The sequence below is a fragment of the Trachypithecus francoisi genome, unplaced genomic scaffold, assembly GCF_009764315.1.
Source record: "Trachypithecus francoisi isolate TF-2019V2 unplaced genomic scaffold, Tfra_2.0 Lachesis_group20, whole genome shotgun sequence".
Classification (NCBI taxonomy): Eukaryota; Metazoa; Chordata; class Mammalia; order Primates; family Cercopithecidae; genus Trachypithecus; species Trachypithecus francoisi.
In genome coordinates, this window is record NW_022681466.1 from 40,472,772 (window position 1) to 40,494,355 (window position 21,584).

The 21,584-nt window shown below is 43.0% G+C and overlaps 1 protein-coding gene across 2 annotated transcripts in view; it reads right to left on the reverse strand.

Annotated features, from left to right (window-relative positions):
- PRKCA (protein kinase C alpha) overlaps positions 1 to 21,584 on the reverse strand; it is a 514,582-nt gene that overhangs the window by 181,332 nt on the left and 311,666 nt on the right. The window lies entirely within an intron of this gene.

Consider the following 21,584-nt stretch of genomic DNA (forward strand, 5'->3'; position numbering starts at 1 on the left):
GCCCGGCCAATTTTATTTATTGATGTTCAATGATCTTTTTGGTTATAACATCACTTTAAAAAACAAAATGTGTAGTTTATGGTAAAATATTATTCTACTAATTTGCTACTAATTTTCTATTGTTTAGGTCAAATGTTCTTTTAAGTGGGTAAAACCATACTTGCTCCAACAAAATTAGAGAAGGTAGCTAAGTAGAAAGAAGTATATACACATTAACATTTTGGTAGATTTCATTCAAGAAAGATAAGAGTGAGAAACAGGGAGAGAGAAAGAGGCTGCTCTGTAGCTTTTTTAAAAATCTACCAGTTTGTGTTAAACATTTTTCCATGTCATTAAATATAAATCAGCGTCACATCTTACAGTATATTTCATCATACGTTCACACTCTAATTGATTTAATCAACCCCCGATTCCTAAACATTCAGGTGACTTTGTTTTTCACTGTTGTGAATAACATGACCATGAGCATCTATAAGCACACACTGTGCAAGCGTCTTATCAGTTCCCCAGGATAAAAGCCAGAAGCGGAAACCTTGAGCTAAAGAGGTGAACATAAAATATTAAAAGCAAAAGCTATCCATCGAGAGGCAGAGGTCTGTTTTTGATCAAGCTGCTGTGGTTGTGCTGGACGCTTGCGGAGCCTGCTGGAATAAGCTTGCCAGTAACCAGTTTTACATCTTAGCTAAAAAGTGATATGTTAACTCTTGGTTTTTCTCCATTTCTGTTAGGCTTGGGCACTTGGCCGCGTGTAAGTTAGGTGCCCCCACCAACCCCATCTGCTCAGTGACTGCTCAAAGCCTTCACAAATTGATGGTTGAGGTTTTCTTCTCTCCAATTGCAGCAAGCCATTCTCTCCTCAAAGATGCATTTGATCTTGTATTGATACCCCTTCATTCCTTTTCTAAAACCAGGAATTGAGAAACTGCAAAGGTTCAATTTTTTTTGCGGGGGGGCGGATACCGAATTTCCAACCATGCGTTAGTTAAGGAGGGCTGGTAGGAAGCTATAAAACAGGAGAAACTGAGAGAGGAAACACTCACACACACTCACACGTAGTTCTAGACTGTTATTGGCCTCTTTAGCACTTAGTTTTACATGGATGCACTGGATTTCCTTTTTTATACTTTAAGTTCTAGGGCACATGTGCACAATATGCAGGTTTGTTACATATGTATACATGTGCCATGTTGGTGTGCTGCACCCATTAACTCATCATTTACATTAGGTATATCTCCTAATGCTATCCTTCCCCCCTCCCCCCACCCCGCAATAGGACTCGGTGTGTGATGTTCCCCTTCCTGTGTCCAAGTGTTCTCATTGTTCAATTCCCACCTATGAGTGAGAACATGTGGTATTTGGTTTTCTGTTCTTGTGATAGTTTGCTGAGAATGGTGGTTTCCAGCTACATCCATGTCCCTACAAAGGATGCAAACTCATCCTTTTTTTATGGCTGCATAGTATTTCATGGTGTATATGTGCCACATTTTCTTAATCCAGTCTGTCACTGATAGACATTTGGGTTGATTCCAAGTCTTTGCTATTGTGAATAGTGCCGCAATAAACACACGTGTGCATGTGTCTTTATAGCAGCATGATTTATAATCCTTTGGGTATATCCCCAGTAATGGATTTGGTTTTATAGCTGTGACTACGTAAAACACACTTCCACCTTGGCCTTCACTTGTGAAAAGCACCATCACAAGTACAGTTGCACTGTCCGTTAGCACCTGCCCTTCCACGTCTCACTTTGCACTTCCCAGCATCTCTGCATTTCTTTGTGTGCTGGTGGTCGTGGAGCATGCAAAAATATCACATGGATGTATTCTTTCCTCCCTCTCTCCCTCCCTTTCTTTAAACAATAGAAGGCAACACTAATGCACTTTCCCCTGTGGCATTAAATGCATCCAGAGCAATGCCTCCCAGAACTCAACCTGAAGAATAATGACCAAAACAGTACCCGTTGATACACCCCCCCAATCCCCACACCCTAGGACAGCATCAGAGACCTCCAAACCTACATCTCAACCTACTGACATGGTTTGCTTAGCTGTTAAAAAAATTTTGAAGTTTGCCCTTAGGATGGCAGAAACCTACTGTGCACATTTGAAATTCATCTTTCTGGGTTTTTTTTTTTTTTTTTGGAGACAGAGTCTTGCTCTGTCGCCCGGGCTGGAGTGCAGTGGCTGGATCTCAGCTCACTGCAAGCTCCGCCTCCCGGGTTTACGTCATTCTCCTGCCTCAGCCTCCCGAATAGCTGGGACTACAGGCGCCCGCCAACTCACCCAGCTATTTTTTTTTTTTTTTTTTTTTTTAGTAGAGACGGGGTTTCACCGTGTTAGCCAGGATGGTCTCGATCTCCTGACCTCGTGATCCGCCCGTCTCGGCCTCCCAAAGCGCCCAGCCCCGGGTTGTTTTTTAAAGCAAAACAAATACCTAATAAAAATATCTCTGTAAATATGCTAATATTTCTACATGTAGCAGACAGTTGTGTTAAAATAAAGGCAGAAATTCAGCACTGTTTGCCGCAACAAACGTCTAGTCTTTAGAGCTTACTTCTCCACTCTGCAGAGGGAGGTTATGATATGGTGGCTGGAATACAGGGGAGGGGGAGGGATGCGGCATTTAAGTGCATTTCTGTGGATACCTCTAGTGAGAATGCTCTTTTTGAGGCTAGAGAAATACTGTAACTGCTAGTGTTCCAAAACAATTTTTTTTTTCCTATTAACCACTTTAAACTTAGAATAATTCAACATTTAAAAGAAAAAAACAGCGGGGCACGATGGCTCATGACTGCAATCCCAGAACTTTGGGAGGCCCAGGCAGGTGGATTACATGAATCCAGGAGTTTGAGACCAGCCTGGCCAACATGGCAAAACCCTGTCACTTCCAAAAACACAAAAACTAGCCAGGCATGGTAGTGTGCACCTGTGGTCCCAGCTACTTGAGAGGCTGAGGTGGGAAGATCACTTGAGCCCAGGAAGCAGAGGTTCCAGTAAGCCAAGATCGTGCCACTGCTGGGTGACGGAGTGAGACTGTCTTAAAACAAACAAACAAACAAAACCAGAAAAAAAGAAAAAGATAAAGAGAAAAGAAAAGAAAAAAGGAAATATAACCAAACCAAATGGTAGCCTTTGGGCTCTTGCAACCAACTAAAAGGTAGCCCCAGCCCCCCGCCATGCTTCACCTGTACACAGAGGATTCGGAAACATATTTCCTGTTTACCTGTTTATCCATCTTTCCTAAAAGGATGCTGCCGGGGGCGGGGGCAGGGGGGTGGTGCAGAATGAGACCACATAAATGTGCAGAGTCCACCTTAACTTTCAATGAGCTTTCATTATCTCCTTTTATCTTGTGATACGACCATGGAGAGTCAAAGGGGAGTCTCCAGTTTAAAGATGAACAGACGGAGGTTCAGGAAAGTAAATGATTGAATTTGAATCCATGGATAGAAGTGATAAAATCAGGACTTCAACCCAGGCCTCTAACTCAATTAATGGGCCTGACCCTGTGCTAGACACTGAATCAATGGCACATCCTAACTGACATATTGGGCAATAAGGCTTCTTCTGGTATCAAGATAGTGATACATAGTATAGATACCTAAGCTTTTTTTCTCCAAGTAGCTCAAATAGACAGAGAACAGAAGGGCTATTTTTCCCTGAGAAAAGGAAAAAGGGTAAAAAATGTAAAGCAGCAGCCTATCATGATATGAAAATAACCGATAATGGTATTTTCTATCTTTATTATTTCTAGATTTCTATTCCTACTACTGCAAATGTGTTCAAGCTGGAGTAGAAAGACAGATACTTTTGAATTCCACTAGAGGGGAACAGAATGACATCAAGAGATACAAGTCAATAGAGTTTTTGTCACCAGCAGAGTAGAGAGGAACTCTACTGTCATTCCACTTCTGATGAATTTGTGTTTTACAGTGTTCATATCCCTCTCCTTTAAGAAGTCTACTCCAAAGACATTAAATCAGGCTGAAATTTTTACTCAGTTTCTATGATACACGCAATTCAAACATTCTGTTCTTTCTGGAAGGTGATTTTTCTATAATTCTTTATTAAGCACACAACATTTGACAGCCAAACCAATGTACTATCACAAAGAACTTAATTGGTATCCATAAGAGGAAACGTTCTGTACAAACGGAAGTTTCAACAGCAAAGTAGGTTGTGATATAAAACACCATGGGAGACTTTCTCGTGATCTATAGAAAGAGGAAGGGTTTCTTCATCAGAAAATTCATGATCCAGCCCGATGCTGTCCAAAAGAATCTTTTGCAATGAGGGAAGTGTTTTAATCACACTGTTCAATATAGTAACCACTAGCCTTCTATGACTGCTAAGGCTTTGAAATGTGGTGACTCCTACTTAATTCTTTAAATTTCTTTTAATTCATTTATAATTTTTTTCTAATGATGCAATTATTTGCAAATAATTCTATTTATTTATTTATTTATTTGAGATGGAGTCTCACTCTGTCGTCTAGGCACAATTTTGGTTCACTGCAACCTCCGCCTCCTGGGTTCAAGAGATTCTCCTGCCTCAGTCTCCAGAGCAACTGGGATTACAGGCATGTGCCACTACACCCAGCTAATTTTTTAAATTTTTAGTAGAGAGGGGGTTTCACCATGTTGGCCAGGCTGGTCTCAAACTCTTGACCTCAAGTGATCCACCCACTTTGGCCTCCCAAAGTGCTGGGATTACAGGCGTGAGCCACCACGCCTGGCCAAATAATTCATTTAAATTTAAATAGTCATAGGTGACTAGTGGCTACTGTGTTAGAGAATGCAAATTTAGAACTTCCTGCCCAGTGACACCTGATTTGTTCAAGTCTATCATCTTTTTCTCCCTACTCCTTCTCCAAAGTACTACAACAGTAGAGACAGACTGAGAGAGAGTTTCAGAGTCTGGAGATAACTGCCCATGTGGCTAGCAATGTCTCTTGAACTGGCCCTTTCATGTAACCTCACTTTGCCAGACTAAGCCAGGCCTTGCAGTCCCATATCTAGCCTCCTGGTGGCTTCCTTCCCTGTGCCACACTCTATCCTAGTCAGATAACTCTTCAGGATTCCCTGACTGGCATGCATCACTCCCTTGCTCAAAAGCCTCTAGTCGCTCCCCAGTGCCTACTTAGTCCAGCTACCATTTGGCCCAGTGTAACTGTTCAATCTATTTCCCCACCACAGGACTCCCTGTCAATTTGATGACACCCTACAAGCTTGCCTCGGTGCCTCTGGGCACAGCTCCCTGCTCCCTGTCCTGGTTGGGAAAGTCCCTTTCTCCCCTCTTCTCACTTCTTCTTAGCATAGGTTTTAAACATTTCCTTGCCTCAGGGCCTTTGCATTTACTGTCCCTCAGTCTGGAGCCAGGCACCCCAGCTTTTCAGGAGGATGCTTCACTTGTCATTCAGGGCTCAACTCAACTGTGCCTGCCTCCTACTCCCCCAGGTTTTCCTTGACTCTCTCGGTTAAAGGGGCCCTCCAGAGCTTTTGTTCTGTTATCTTAATTTATTTCTTATTTAGCTTTACCTTTCTCATTCCATTTTTGTTTCAATTCAACTTTTTCTTTAAAATGTAAACTCTAGGCCGGGCGCGGTGGCTCAAGCCTGTAATCCCAGCACTTTGGGAGGCCGAGACGGGCGGATCATGAGGTCAGGAGATCGAGACCATCCTGGCTAACACGGTGAAACCCCGTCTCTACTAAAAAATACAAAAAACTAGCCGGGCGTGGTGGCGGGCGCCTGTAGTCCCAGCTACTCAGGAGGCTGAGGCAGGAGAATGGCGTGAACCCGGGAGGCGGAGCTTGCAGTGAGCTGAGATCCGGCCACTGCACTCCAGCCTGGGCGACAGAGCAAGACTCTGTTTCAAAAAAAAAAAAAAAAAGTAAACTCTACAAGTAGAGGGGACCTGATCTGCCTTGCTCATGGTTGAGCTTCCAGCACCCAAAAGAGGGCCACTGCATCAAGCAGGTTCTTTGTGAACATCTGTCAAATGAATGAATCCTGCATTCCCTCCCAAGGCACGGCACACTCTTGGAGATCAGAGACTGCGTTGCATACTTCCTGGGAGCTCAATACATGTTCGCTGAAGATCATGACAACGGTGACATTTAACCCAAGCTGCAGCTTTCCACCCATTCCTTTGTGTGTGACACGCCATTACATGAAGTTTCAGGCTTCCGAGATCTCTAAACAAATCTATTACCCACTGATGTGTACCTGTCTCTTTAAAAGCCTATGTCAAGTTCAGGCAAAAAATATCTGGCTGAGGTCAGTAATTAAGGATGGAAAAATCAAGTGATACTTAACACTGTTATCCATGGAGGAAAATTCTAGACCTTTCATCTGATTTCATTTGTGAATTTCTATTGCTACAAGTAGTAACACAGGCATTCTGGTGCAAAGGAGCAATTCAACTTCTTTTACCACAGAAATTGGGTGTGGTGAGGCTTTACCACCAGTAGAAGATAGGCAAGAAAAACTGTCCTAATGTCTGTCCTCCAGGAAATGGGAGAAAAGACTAAATAAGCAGCAGAGCCTATATTCACTTACAAATCAACGGTTTCCTGGGAAGAGTCATGATATGGTTTGGCTCTGTGTCCCCACCCAAATCTCATCTTGAATTGTACTCCCATAATTCCCATGTGTTGTGGGAGGGACCTGGTGGTAGATGATTGAATCATGAGCGCAGTTTCCTCCATACTGTTCTCGTAGTAAGTCTCACAGGATCTGACGGTTTTACAAGGGGTTTCCACTTTTGATTCTTTCTCATCTCTCTTGCCGTCACCACGTAAGAAGTGCCTTTCACCTTCCGCCATGATTGTGAGGCCTCCCCAGCCACGTGGAACTGTGAGTCCATTAAACCTACTTTTCTTCCCAGTCTCAGGTATGTCTTTATCAGCAGTGTAAAAATGGACTAATACAAGTCAGTTTCCTTGTTTATTGAGTTAATTACCCAACAGGTGTTACTCTAATATCTACTTTTCCAGGGGATGTCAGTTTTCCACATTAAAATGAAAACCATGGTTCTAAGAAAAGGTAACCACCATAGGTCAATTCTCTTATTACAAATAATTTTTAAATTCTTTGTTATACGGTCACTGCATTCTTAAGCACAGATTAAAATAAGTGAGCCATCTGGGGCTTCTGATCTGCCCTGCTGGGCTAAAATTTTTATGGTAAACATATCTGTAATCGGCTTTCCTCTGTTATTGTTAATCTCATTTCTCAGGTTACAGACAGAGAAGGCCATTGTTTGCAAACAATTCATTATAAACAATTCAGTATTTATGAGGAGTGTGCAGGAAGGCTGTTGGTTATTATGACTGTTAGTCAACCTATTTTATTTTTCTTTGAGAGACAAGGTCTCTCTCTGGCACCCAGGCTGAAGTGCAGTGGTATGATTACAACTCTCTATAACCTTGAACTCCTGGGCTCAAGCAATCCTCCTGCCTCAGCCTCCTGAGCAGCTACTGCCATGGCTAGCTGGTTTTGTTGTTGTTGTTGTTTTTAAATGGATGGAGTTTCACTATGTTGCCCGAGCTGATCTTGAACTCCTGGCCTCAAGCAATCCTCCCGTCGTGGCCTCGCAAATTGCTGGGATTACAGGCAGGAGCCACTGCAACCAGCCTCAACTTATTTTTAAAGACCCTTTTCTTCTTGCTGACTGTCTGAATTTAGCTGCAAAACCCTGCTATGGCTTAACACAGCAAATGCATTAGAGGATCAGATTATTTTGACATATGCAAATACATTGCTTCAAATGAGCTCTTTCTGATCACATCTGGGACGTATGCCCCTAGAGAAGGTACTATTTGTTGCTTTTGCTTGCCATTCTTGGAGGTTTCTGTGACATTTTCAAAGAAAACACCAGATCAGTGACAGGAATCTGTCCTGAAAAGTGCATCTACTCCATGAACGAAGCAGATATTTTTAATGCTTCCTCTTAACTCCCACTACAAGAACCACAGACTGTGCAAAGAAATGTGGTTCTAATGAGGATATGAAAATTTCTACTTCCTAAATGGAGCAAATAATCCTCTGGTTGAACACTAAGTGGTCAACACGGGTGGTATGACTGAATTGATTATAACAGGTTTCACAACAGTAAACTTAAGGCAAAGTATGTTTTTTAACACAAAGAATATGAGGAAATGGGTTCCAGATCCTTGGAGAAGAAATAATAACATTTTTAAACGCTTCAATGGATAAAATCATGATTTTGATTAGCTTCTAGTAGAAATATTTAAAGACACACTTGAATTCCAAGAATTACAGTGTTGACAAGTAAATGCCATTTAATGAAAATCAAACGCCTAGCCTTTCTCTTGGGTTGGCTCTGTAAGGTTCCTGAAGCCCCAAGGTTTCGTTGACTGGGACAGCTCATTTAATCCAGAATCCTGAGAACAAAAGAGAGCCTCTCATCTCAATGAACATCAAGGTCAACCAGAGTCTTCACAGAACTTTCAGTTCCTCTTTAGGGAGACTATTAGGGGTTAATATTGTTTTAGGAGCTGATGCATAAGCTACAGCTAAGTCATTGAAAGAGCCTAGCTAAACTTGAGCTGATGGATAAAGACTTATTTTTACCCCATTGCCAGGGGACAAGTTCATCATGGAACTTCAGAGTTGAGTTATTTTCAGATGCTCCATGATAAAATGTACTCTAAGACTCAAGGCTATTTTGTTAGCTGCAAGACAGATCTATTTCCCCTTACAAAACATGCACAGAATAATTAGGCAAGATGTTTGACTGATATTTTGGCCCTCCAGGTACAGTCTATATATACTTTCTGTGGGCTGCCCACAGTGAGCTATCTGGATGGGATGCCAACTATTCACTGTGTTCACTTTGACTTCTTAGATAGAATCACTCAGTTTTCACTTCCTGGGCCTGAATTCCCTTCCAGTAGCAGATACTGCTAGGCCTCTGACCAAAAGTCATTCATTTTTTTTCCCCCTTATGAATAGATTTCCGAGCTTTGTTGAAATGACATGTTTAGCTAACAAAATACATTTCCCCGATTCTCTTGCAGCTATTGGTAGCCACAGCCCATAGCTCTGGCCAGTCAGATCTCAACACAAGCCTGCTGGACACTTCTGGAAAATTTGCATTTTCCTGTTGTAGGTGCTTCCCTCCCAAGTATTACTTCCCCTTTCCTTCTGCCTACCTGGAGATGAAATCGCCATTTACTGACCAGAGGCAATCCTACTCCCTTTGTGGAAATAGAGGTTTTGGATGACTATTGTAGAGGGAACTGGATTTTTCATAATCTCAGGAAAATAGGCACCAGCTAAAACAGGCTGTTCAATGAAGGGCTCAACAGCTTTGTGGATTTTATCTATTTTATCAAGTTTTCACTGAGTTAGAAAGAAGCGGCATGGATAATTTCTTTGATTAGTATTCATGTGACACAGCTCCTTGAGGAAGGGCTGCTCTTTGAAAGCTGCATGACCCATTCTGTATGGAGCATGTGCTAATGGATCTATGTTATCGATGAGCCCCCTGTGTCTATTTAAGGGAACACGTGATGGTGTGGCTGACTCGAATTTTTTTTCATTACCTCTCCCACAAAAACCTGTTTTTGTAAATTTGGTAAATTTGGTAAATTTGGTAAATTTTGTAAATTTGTTACTTTGTAACAACTACCAAATCTAGTCTCCTTCATGACTTTATAACCTCATCAAGGTGATTAAGAAAGGTAAAAAAGACTTCCAGATAGTCTTCTGGACATAACACAGGCAGCTTCACTCTCACCCCTCTCCTTTTCTTCCCTCCCTTTCAGTGGTTTAAAGGGAAGATAATACACATCTTAAGGTATCTGCTTAATGAGGTTTTTCCTTGAGACACTGAGTCGGGGAGAGAGAAGAGATCAGTTTCCACACAGTTGAGCTCTGCCAAAAGCTGTGGCTTTGTGGAATTTGCACAGCATTGCCATCCCTCAAAGGCTTTTAGTTCATGGATGGAGATAATGATATTCATTTGAGGGGCATATTATGCCCTTCTGTTGCATATACAAACCAGCCTTAATGGATATGTTTATAAAACTTCCCATGGGGAAAACAGGCCATGTGAAAGTGCCAGGCATCCGACTCTCACTTCCTTCCAGAGCAAAAACCCAACAGCCCTGCATAGATGGAGTCAGCTGTTGCTCTCATGGTTAGAAGCTCTTCATGCTTTCATCATCTACACATTTGGCTTTCGGGCAGTCCCAAACCTACAGTCACTTGGAACGGTTGACACCTGCCAGAGTCACAGACCAATTTTAAACAATTTACCTATATGACAGGAAAGAGAGTGAGGAGACGGACTCCAATTTGTTTCCTTTTGGAAACAGCTCTGACGTCCATAATCTAACAGTTTATGAGAGAGACTCAACTGAGCCATCTTAGTAAAGAACCGCTACTTCTGCCATTTTGCAAAACTAGTTTCCCGACCCTAGCTCCTCCAGCTGACTTGGACTGCCAGAAAAAAACGGCCAAGACTATGAGATTTTTAAAAATCTATAAAGTCCTACATTCTCAGTTCTTGAGGGAAGAGTAGATAATATTTGAGCTAATTATGCCCAACGAGATCAACTTTACTTATATGGGTTCCCCTCCTTATCTATTTCCTGGGGAAAGTCTCAAGATTCTAAAAGTTGATAGAATTATGATAATCAATGGGTAGGTGAGTAAATGAGCAAATGGAAGGGAGGGAGGGAGGGAAGATTTATACCTGAGGATATGGGCAACACAGTTGTCTTAGTTGTAATTCTCTTCAAATTCTCAGCAAAGGTCTATGTTCCTAGACTAACCCTGCAGAATGGAGGCATGTAGTACAGAATTTGAACATTTCCCAGAATACGAAATCACTTGAGTCACACAGCCTTTTATTAAAATTTATGACTAAGGTCTCAAATACTATAATCCCTTGTTATTGTGATGTCTACGACTTATCTTTGGGAGCCACAGAGCTAATCAATGCCCCAGAGCTTTCTCAAAACTGTACCTGATACTGAAGTTTTTTTAAGTCATAATTCTAAAATTGTGATGTTTTATAAAGTAATTATAATGGGCCCCAAAACAGTTAATGTTTTCTTTTAATAAATTAAATACCTATACTTTGTGTAGAGACTGTAGACAGAGTAAAGATTGTATGTATACACAGTGAATGAAGAAATGAATGACTATGTTCTTTTTTTTTTTTTTTTGAGATGGAGTTTCACTCGTCAGCCACACTCGATGGAGTACAATGGTGTGATCTCAGGTCACTGCAACCTCTGCCTCCTGGGTTCAAGCAATTCTCCCACCTCAGCCTCCCGAGTAGCTGGAATTACAGGCACCTGTCTCCATGCCCAGCTAATTTTTGTATTTTTAGTAGAGACGGGGTTTCGCCATGTTGGTGAGGCTGGTCTCAAACTCCTGACCTCAGGTGATCCACCCACCTTGGCCTCCCAAAGTGTTGGGATTACAGGCGTGAGCCACCGTGCCTGGCCTAAATGACTATGTTTTAATGAAGGCAATCTTAATACCTCCAGGACAAGACTCTTCCAATAGTGTACCAAAAGAGGGTGAAGTTACCTTTGACTTAAAAATCAACAGGGCACCATGTCGAGGCAACTAAACTTTCATGACACAATGTGTCTCTAGCACCCGAAAGGTTGAGAAATTAGCCTGCTGCCTCCTGGCCGGATAAAAATCTCAGTATTGGTTCAAAACAATGAGAATGGCTCTCTCATTGCAACATAAGAAGTTCCTAGTTCCTACTCTGCTAGAGAGCCGTATAAGTGCTTCACTTCCAAAAAGTTCATGTTCTTCATGAGAACTTTACAAAGAAGGCCTGGTGGTCATCGAGCAGTTCTACCGAGTGCTGACCCAATTTTAATATGGTTTTCAAAAAGTGAGGGTAAACGATGTGCCCATTTGTGGCCACAGTCAGTGGCTGCTTTGTGGTTTCTTCCATATTTGGATCTGGGTTTGGTAGCTGGAGGCAGATCTATCTGCCTCTGCTGGCAGCTCCAAGCCAGCCCATGCATAATTTACTCAAATGGATGGAACAAGCCCATTAGGGACAAATCTTGGCCTGTTTCCCCTGGTTCATCACCGAATTTGCTGTTTTGATCTCAATGGCCCTGTAATCCTCCCCCTTTGATATTCACGAAGCTGGTATGTGTCAGATAACACACGAGACATCTGGTGGTGGACAGACCAAGGCCCTTCTGAAGAATAAAGTGAGGCTTCAAACCAGCCAACAAGCCGGGATGGGTAAAAGCTCTTAAACTAGATTACAAACATGAGGAAAACAGCCCGTACCTAGGTAGGTCAAAAGACATGAAACTGACCAGATAGTCCATTTTTAAAACCCAGTCCATCATCCTGTCCCCATCAGGCTCTGAGATGAAACAGCTCCCTGAACATCTGCCTCCTTTGATCTTGGGCTTCTCACATTTTTCATTAGTAAAAGACTAAGAATGACATATTATAATGCATTTTGTGTCACTTTTCCAGAGGCTGTATTTTATAAATGTTCTATGTTAACCAGAATTATAAACGAGGAACTTACTTATTTTTAACAACGTGAACTATTCAGCCCTATACCCCGTTCGTACCCAACCTTCAACTAAGCCATGGGAAAGCTGGAGTTTCTGCTCCCACCAAGAAACTGACCACGGCCCCACCCTTGTTAGCTTCCCATTGCCCATGAAAGCAGCTCCCTGGCCCCAGCCTCCTCTCCCTCCTCTTTGCCTCCTCACCATCCAACCTTCCCACCACTCTGCTCTTTTTCTCCCACTTGGATTCCTCTGCAACAAAGGCTTATGGCACTGAACACAGTGGAAGCTAATTAATGAACAGGGTGACGATAGCTCAGAGCAAATCTGTTTCACTGCAGTGTAGACTCCACTAAGTGGTTTCCACCACCTTGGAAATGGGCTCTGGTAACTGGGAGCAGATAACCCTGTGCACGCAGCTCCAACCTCAGTCTGCATGGCTCTTCGAGATGAATGGAACTTGCCCTTGTGCCTTACTCACTGTGTGCCCTCAGTGCCTAGCACGGTGCCTAGACACAACAGATACTCAACAGACATCTGCAACATGCGTGGAATCAAAAAATAATCAAGTAAACAAATCACAGAGCCACAGAGGGCCTTTATCATTGCACCTCACTCATCATCCATGTGAGGAAAGATGTACTCAAAGACATTCAGCTACGGGGTGTCACGGCACAGCCAGAATCCAAGTCTTATGGTTGAATGGACAATATTCTTTCTATATTTATTACTAAGGTGGCAGTGGGGAACAAGGACCCCTAGACCCACTGGAACGTGCTAATTCCACATGATATTTGATTTCTACATACTTTTACTATTCATTTCATTCTTCCTAGAACTGGCATTCGTGGACATTTGGCAAGGAATGATTGGCTAGGGCCCAGCCAGACTTTCTGATTGGGCCCTTAGGAAGGGGTATCAATGATTAAAAAGCTGTCTGTCTGTCCTGCAATCTGAAACTGGGATGCAGAGTAGTGACGAGTAACACTACATAAAACCTCACTTGGCGAAATGGCTGACCAAGGCACTGAGCAAGCTGCCTTAGTTCTGGGTCTAGAGAAAAGCAATGAATGTTCCAATTCAAGCAGTTTTAAGAGGTCCCAGAGATCCACCTCCTGTCCTGACAGCAAGGGAGCTGGGGGGATTTCTTGAAGCCGCTTGGATTTGAACATTCAACATTTCAGTGAAATCCCTTCCCTCATGTTCAATGCCAGCAGAACATACAGAAAGGGATTTCACTGAAACCCTGGCCAGGCCCAAGGTGGTGACGGCCGATGGAATGCCCTTTTCACTGCGCAGGGATGTGCTGGTTTCAATAGTTACGACCTGTGCGTTTGCTTTACAGTGGAGGCACCTCTGGCAAAGCTTTGTTTCACCGTCCCAAGGCACACGCAAGCCTGGAAGGATCAACGCTACAGTGGCAGGTGATCAAAACGGAGAGGTAAATTATTCATTTTCTCTCAGGCTTGAAGGATACACAGTTCTCTGCCTATGAATGACTTGTTTCAAAAACCACTTGCAAGGCCATAGTTCTAAAGCAGGATGTTTAGAACCCTAGATACAGAGCTACACACAAGGTTCACTTCTCAGACCAAACTCCTCAATCCCCAAGTGCTATCTTCAGAGCCCTACAGAATACAATCCCATTACAGCACAGAATGCTGGCTACCCACCCTGACATCCACTCCCCTCCCTCCTTAATAAAAGAACCCTCATTTGAGCTGGGCATACCGAGGCCTGAAAGAGAAGAAAACATTTTTCCCCTCTTTGCAGCTAAACATGGTCACTGAACAAATGAGATGTTAGTGAAAGTGTTATGTGGAAACTTCCTGAAAAGCTGCTTAGAGGGAGGTCACTCAGCTGGGAGAGGCATCCTGGTTGTCCTTTTATAGGTTTGTAGCATGCAACATAAACACGAGGGCTGGAGCTACACAGCCATGTGGAGTCAGAGGGGACTGTGCATGGAAGCCCTGGGCTTGGATGGTACAACAGAGACACAGAAGCCTGGTTCCTGATGACTGTGGAGCTGCTCTGAAGCCCTGGCCCACCCCCTCCCTACTCCTTCCATGTGAGGGAGAAATAAACATTCTCATTCAGTCTGCTATTCTTTAGAATTTTTGTACCGTATACAGCCACATTCAGATGCTCAGTTGCCCAGGCTAGAGCGCAGTGACGCAACCTCGGCTCACTGCACGCTCTGCCTCCCAGGTTCACGCCATTCTCCTGCCTCAGCCTCCCAAGTAGCTGGGACTACAGGCGCCTGCCACCGTGCCCGGCTAATTTTTTTTATTTTTAGTAGAGATGGGGTTTCATCGTGTTAGCCAGGATGGTCTCGATCTCCTGACCTCGTGATGCGTCCGCCTCGGCCTCCCAAAGTGCTGGGATTACAGGCGTGAGCCACCGCGCCCGGCCGGCTGCATCCAATTCTTAACTGATACGCCCATGAATTACAATGTCTGTACTGGAAAATGGGACAGTACAATACATCTATCCCTAAACTCTTTTTGGCAGTAAGCACAGAAAGAGTAAGAATTTGTGCACACCTCCAAAAGAGCTTTAAAAAAAGCGTAACAAGAAGAACTGCCACTTGTGGAACATTTCCTGTTTGACATGGTATTTGCCAGCCACCACAATGTCACAAGGTTAACGATGAATTGCTGGCCCCCTTTTACAGATGAGGAAACTGAGGCTTATGTAGCTTCAGAATCTTTCCCAAATTTAGCTGTTCAGTGGCTAAGAGAACTGCATTTGGCATGAGATAAACACAGATATGGTAATAGGTAGGAAATGGCAACATTTTTAAGAAGTTACCAACAAATTCAGCAAATTGCAATTATATCAGGAACAGGAATAAACAGAAAGTAACTTCAGAGAATTCAAGGAGGCAACTGATGCAGAACTGCCTCGTGTGTGGCAGATGCCTCAAAAATATCAATTTCCATCTGAATTTTTAGAGTCCTTCCAGAAACATACAAACATATGCCCCCAAATCTGTGAGAGGTCGTTTGTTATCTTGTTTGATAAGTAGCATCCATGAAAATCTACAATCATTAAAAACGTACCTCAAAAATGGAGTGGCTAGGCTTGCGTGTCCCATCCTCCCAACCCCCTGCCCCTCCAGTTCACCTCCAGCTGGAATCTGATAATGTGACCTTATTTGGAAACAGGGTCTCTGCAGGTGCAATTTAGTTAAATTGAGATGAGGTCAGCTGGGCATGGTGGCTCATGCCTGTTATCCCAGCACTCAGGGAGGCCGAGGCACGCAGTTCACTTGAAGCCAGGAGTTTGAGACCAGCCTGGCCATCATGGGGAAACCCCACATCTACTAAAAATACAAAAATTAACCAGGTGTGGTGGTGCACACCTGTAGTCCCAGCTACTAGGGAGGCTCGGGCACAAGAATCCCTTGAACCTGGGAGGCGAAGGTTATAGTGAGCAGAGATCGTGCCACTATAGCTTGGGCGATGGAGCAAGACTACTTCTCCAAAAAAAAAAAAAAGATGAAGTCATACTGGATTAAGGTGGGCCCTAAATCCAATGACTGGTGTCCTTACAAGAAGGAAAAGGACACACGCACAAAGATACGCAGAGAGGCGGCGGCCATGTGAATCAGAGGCAGAGATTGGAGTGATGTAGCAGCAAGCTGGGGAACACAGGGAGCCCCCAGAAGCCAGGAAGAGGCAAGGAAGGTTTCTTCCCTAGAGCCTCGCACAGAGCATGGCCTGGAGACACCTTGATGGGTGTCTTTTGGGCTTCTAGCCTCAGAATTATGAGGGAATAAATCTCCGTTGTTTTACGAAAATGAGTTTGGTAATTGGCTGCAGCAGCTTTAGGAAACTAGTGGAGTTTGGAAACAGATTTAAAGTAGCAAAGAGCACTGACTAATAAAAGTATATATAATACTGAGATCTACTTCTGTGCATCTAAAAAAAATAACCATCTCTCTTTTTTTTTTTTTTTTTTTTTTTGAGACGGAGTCTGGCTCTATCGCCGGGGCTGGAGTGCAGTGGCCGGATCTCAGCTCACTGCAAGCTCCGCCTCCCGGGTTTACACCATTCTCCTGCCTCAGCCTCCCCAGTAGCTGGGACTACAGGTGCCCGCCACCTCGCCCGGCTAGCTTTTTGTATTTTTTAGTAGAGACGGGGTTTCACCGTGTTAGCCAGGATGGTCTTGATCTCATGACCTCGTGATCCGCCCGTCTCGGCCTCCCAAAGTGCTGGGATTACAGGCTTGAGCCACCGCGCCCGGCCGAAAAATAACCATCTCTCTTGTGTAGACTGCTATGCATTTAACCTCTAATTTTTGTTTCTCCAAAAACCACTGCTAGGATGTCCTTGATTCAACTCTTTAGAGCCTATACCAGGCTCGAGCATTCTGGCGGAGAACTCTAATTAGCGGTCAAGGCTCTGCTGCATCTGTTGATGATGTACTAGTTACTGAGGTGAGAAAAGTCGGCTGCTGTATGTCAAATACACCAATGAACAGCTACTAATTAGATTTGGGGATAAGATTTGATTTTATCCTGGAAATATAAGCAATCCCTGTACACAATTGCAACTTGTGTATATTTGCCTAATTCTAAGCTTAATGTTCTATTCTTCTGAAATTAACATAATCAAGTTTAGTATACTTATGTTGAGAATACCAAATGAATAAACATGACTTTATACATACTCTATAGTTTGACAAATCTGTGATGGAGAAACCCAATTATGATAATTTAAAAACAGAAAAGATAATTTTCTTCAACTGTTTGTAAGAGAAAAAAGGTTTTCTTCCCCTGGAAAAATTCACAATACCACAAATGAGATACTTATCTCTTGAGTTTCCATACAACTTAGCTAAAGACAAAAAAAACCTCCAACAGAATCAGTGAAATATTCACAATTGCACATATGAATCTCTAATTTATATAGCATGAGAAATTCACAAATATCAGAATGTTCTCAATGTAAATCAGCTAGCTCCACTAACTCAGTATTCTCCCAGCAGGCTTAGCACCTATCCTAATAGGCATTAAAAGGATTCAGGATTCTGTGTGTGTGCTCTATTTATATATTATCAATGTCAGGTTTCTCCCACTACCAGAATGAGTCCTAAAATTAGGTTACATGGAACTATAAGTCAATCAAACTGTTCATAATGTCTTTTGGGTGTTTTAAAACATTTATTACTTTTTCCAGCCTTTTTCCTTTTTTTTTTTTTTTTTTTTTTTTTATTGAGACAGACTTTCGCTCTTGTTGCCCAGGCTGGAGTGCAATGGCATGGTCTAGACTCACTATAACCTCTACCTCCTGGGTTCAAGTGATTCTCCTGCCTCAGCCTCCCAAGTAGCTGGGATTACAGGTTCCTGCCACCACGCCCAGCTAATTTTTGTATTTTTAGTAGAGACAGGGTTTTACCATGTTGACCAGGCTAGTTTCAAACTGCTGACCTCAAGTGATCTGCCCACCTCGGCCTCTCAAAGTGCTGGGATTACAGGCATGAGCCACTGCACCTGGTCTCCATTCATTTTTTTTACTCAAAACATGAGGTATGTGTGAAATAAAACAAGTGCTTTTCCCATCAGTAGTAAGATAAATAATTCCATTATAAAATGTGCCAAGGACATATACACCAGGGAATACTATGCAGCCATAAAAAAGGATGAGTTCATGTCCTTTGTAGGGACATGGATGAAGCTGGAAACCATCATTCTCAGCAAACTATCACAAGGACAGAAAACCAGACACTGCATGTTCTCACTCACAGGTGGGAATTGAACAATGAGAACACTAGGACACAGGAAGGGGAACATTACACACCGGGGCCTGTCATGGGGTGGGAGGAGTGGGGAGGGATAGCATTAGGAGATATATCTAATGTAAATGACAAGTTAATGGGTGCAGCACACCATCATGGCAACTGTACATATATGTAACAAACCTGCACGTTGTGCATATGTACCCCAGAACTTAAATAATGAAAAAAAATAGAAAAAAAAAGAAAATACCATTAAATTCACTTGAAAGCTAATGAAAAAAAAAATGCGCCAAAGATTTGAATACATGCTCTCTAAAGAAGATATACAATGACCAATAAACAAATAAAAAGATGCTCAACATCATTAGTCATAGGGACGCAAATCAAAACCACAATGAGACACCACTTCACACCCACCAGGATGGCTAGAATCAAGAGGATCTGTAACTATGAATGTTGGCAAGGATGTGGAGAAATTAGAACCCTCAACTCATTGCTGGAGGAACCATAAAATGGTGTAACCACTTCAGAAGACTGTCAGTTCTTCAAAATGCTAAACACATATGACCCTGCAATTCTACTTCTAGGTATAGACCCAAGAAAACAGTAAACATGTGTCCACATGAAACCTGTAATGCTCATGGCAGAATTATTCACAATAGCCAAAATGTGGACACAACCTAAATGTCCATCAACTGATGAATGAATAACCAAAATGTGGTACATCCATACAATGGAATATTATTAGGCCATTAAAACAATGAAGCACTGCGACATGCTACAACATGGATGAACCCTGAAAACATAGTATGAGAAGCCAGTTACAAAAGGCCACTTACTGTATTATTCCATTTATGTGAAGTGTCCGAAATAGACAAATCCATAGAGACAAAAAGTAGATTAGTGGTTGTCAAGGGTTGAGATAATGGGGAAAAGGAGGATGACTGCTAATAAGTATAAAGTTTATTTTAGGGGTGATGAAAACACATATCCTAAAATTAGATTATGGTAGCATTTGTACAACTCGAGGCATACACAAAAAATCACTGAGCTGTACCCTTTAACTGGGTGAAACTTACAGGTACATGAATTGTATCTCGATAAAACCTGTAACAAAAAGAAAGCAACACTGGGATATAATAAGAAATATTCATTTGGCCTCCTCCCCCAATTCCTGGCCCAGAGATTCTAAAATGTTTGTAATTGCTGAGCAACAGGGACGTTAGGAAATTTTTTGTTCTAATATTTGGCCTTTGACCCCAGTTCCTTGTCAGGGACGATAAAATTCCTCTTCAAAGGGTTTAACTGTGTAATGTCCTTGTTCTTTGTTCTGAAGCCCAATCTCCTTCTACTCTCGTTTCTTGTTTCTAATCTGTAAACCACCCTTCCTGCTCTTGCCGCGCCCTGATATGCCTTGGCATGCCCTGACATGCCTTGTACTGTAACAGTCTCTCCTTTTCCACCCAACTAGCCCTACGCAATTTCAAACAGTAGTCAATTGGGTCAGCTTAGATCTCAGATTGTGCAGTCCAACCCCAACCAACAGGGGAAGGACACAGAGACAGGAACTGTGTTAGGGTTAAAAACCCCTTCCTTCCTTTGTCCGGTGTGCTCTTGTGAGTGTGACTGACACAGGAAGTACCCTTCTGTAGAAGTAAATTTGCTTTGCTGAGATATTTTCTATTCGAGTGTTATTTTTTGCAACATCGAGCACTCATTTCCAACAACCTGAAACAGAGCTAATCCCTTGGAATTTCCTGGGTGATGGGTGTCTTTTGTTCTCATGGCGTGACTCTGGGTGGTTTCCTGGATGGAGGCTGGTCGCTGGAAAGACCAAGCCATGACTAGAAGCTTGAAACATTCAGCCCTACTGCCCCCTAGTCTCCAGGAAGGGGTGACGGGCTGGAGATGGAGTGAATCACCAGTCATGCCTGTGTGAGAAGGCCTCCATAAAAGTCTCTGGACTCCAGGGTTCAGAAAGCTTCTGGTTGATGGTGTGTCCAGGGAGGCCGTGGAAACTCTGGACCCCTCCTCACATCCCTTGCCCTGCGCATCCCCTCCACCTGGCTGTGCATTTGTATCCTTTGTAATACCCTTGATAATAAACTGGTAAATGTAAGTAATGTGCATTCCTGAATTCTCCAAGCTGTCCTAGCAAACACGAGAACCCAAAAAGGGGGTCAATTTGTAGCTAAATTGGACAGCAGTTATGGATAAGCTGTACTTGTTAATGTCTGAAGTGGCCGGCGGCGGGGGGATGGGGGGGCCGGGCAGTCTTGTGGGACTGAGCCCTTATCCTGCCGGACCTGATGCTATCTCCATGTAGATAATGTCAGAATTACACTGAACTATAGGACACTCGGTTGCTCTTTGTTGGAGAGTTGCTTTGTGTGTGGGTGGGGGGCAAAATCTCCCCACATTTTGGTGATCAGAAGTGCTTTGTGTTGAGAGTACAGTAGGAAAAAACACCTTGTTAGTTTGCTTTTCCTGCCATACCAATTCTTGTTTTCATTCACAGTAAACAAATAAAATAAAATAAAACCTTGCCAAAACCAAGCAAAAGCCATAGTAGCCCCAATGATCATTCCTTTAGTCTCAGTTCACTGGTATTTCTCTTTTTCCTTCCCTCTTTTTTTCCCCTTCCCTTCCTCTTTCTTTCCTCCTCACGTTGACTCTTGGGGTTTCTGGTCAAATCATTCAGACGATTTGACACATTTTTAACGGAACTGGCTGGCTGCCTGACAAAATCAATAAGATGTATTTACATGACAGGCAACTTATCTACACACTGTTGTGCACGGAATTGGTGGGTTCTGGGTCTCGCTGACTTCAAGAATGAAGCTGCGGACCCTCGCGGTGAGTGTTACAGTTCTTAAAGATGGTGTGTCCTGAGTTTCTTCCTTCTGGTGGGTTCGTGGTGTCGCTGACTTCAGGAGTAAAGCTGCAGACCTTCGAGGTGAGTGTTACAGCTCATAAAGGCGACGCAGACCCAAAGAGTGAACAGCAGCAAGATTTACTGCCAACAAAGAAAGAACAAAGCTCCCACTGGGTGGAACAGAACCCAAGTTGCTGCTGCTGGCTCTGGCAGCCTGCTTTTATTCCCTTATCTGACACCACCCACATCCTGCTGATTGGTCCATTTTATAGAGAGCTGACTGGTGCATTTACAATCCTCTAGCTAGACATAAAAGTTCTCCAAGTCTCCACTAGATTAGCTAGACACAGAGCACTGATTGCTTTTACAAGGTTTGTGCGTTTACAAACCTTGAGCTAGACACAGAGTGCTGATTGGTGCATTTACAATCC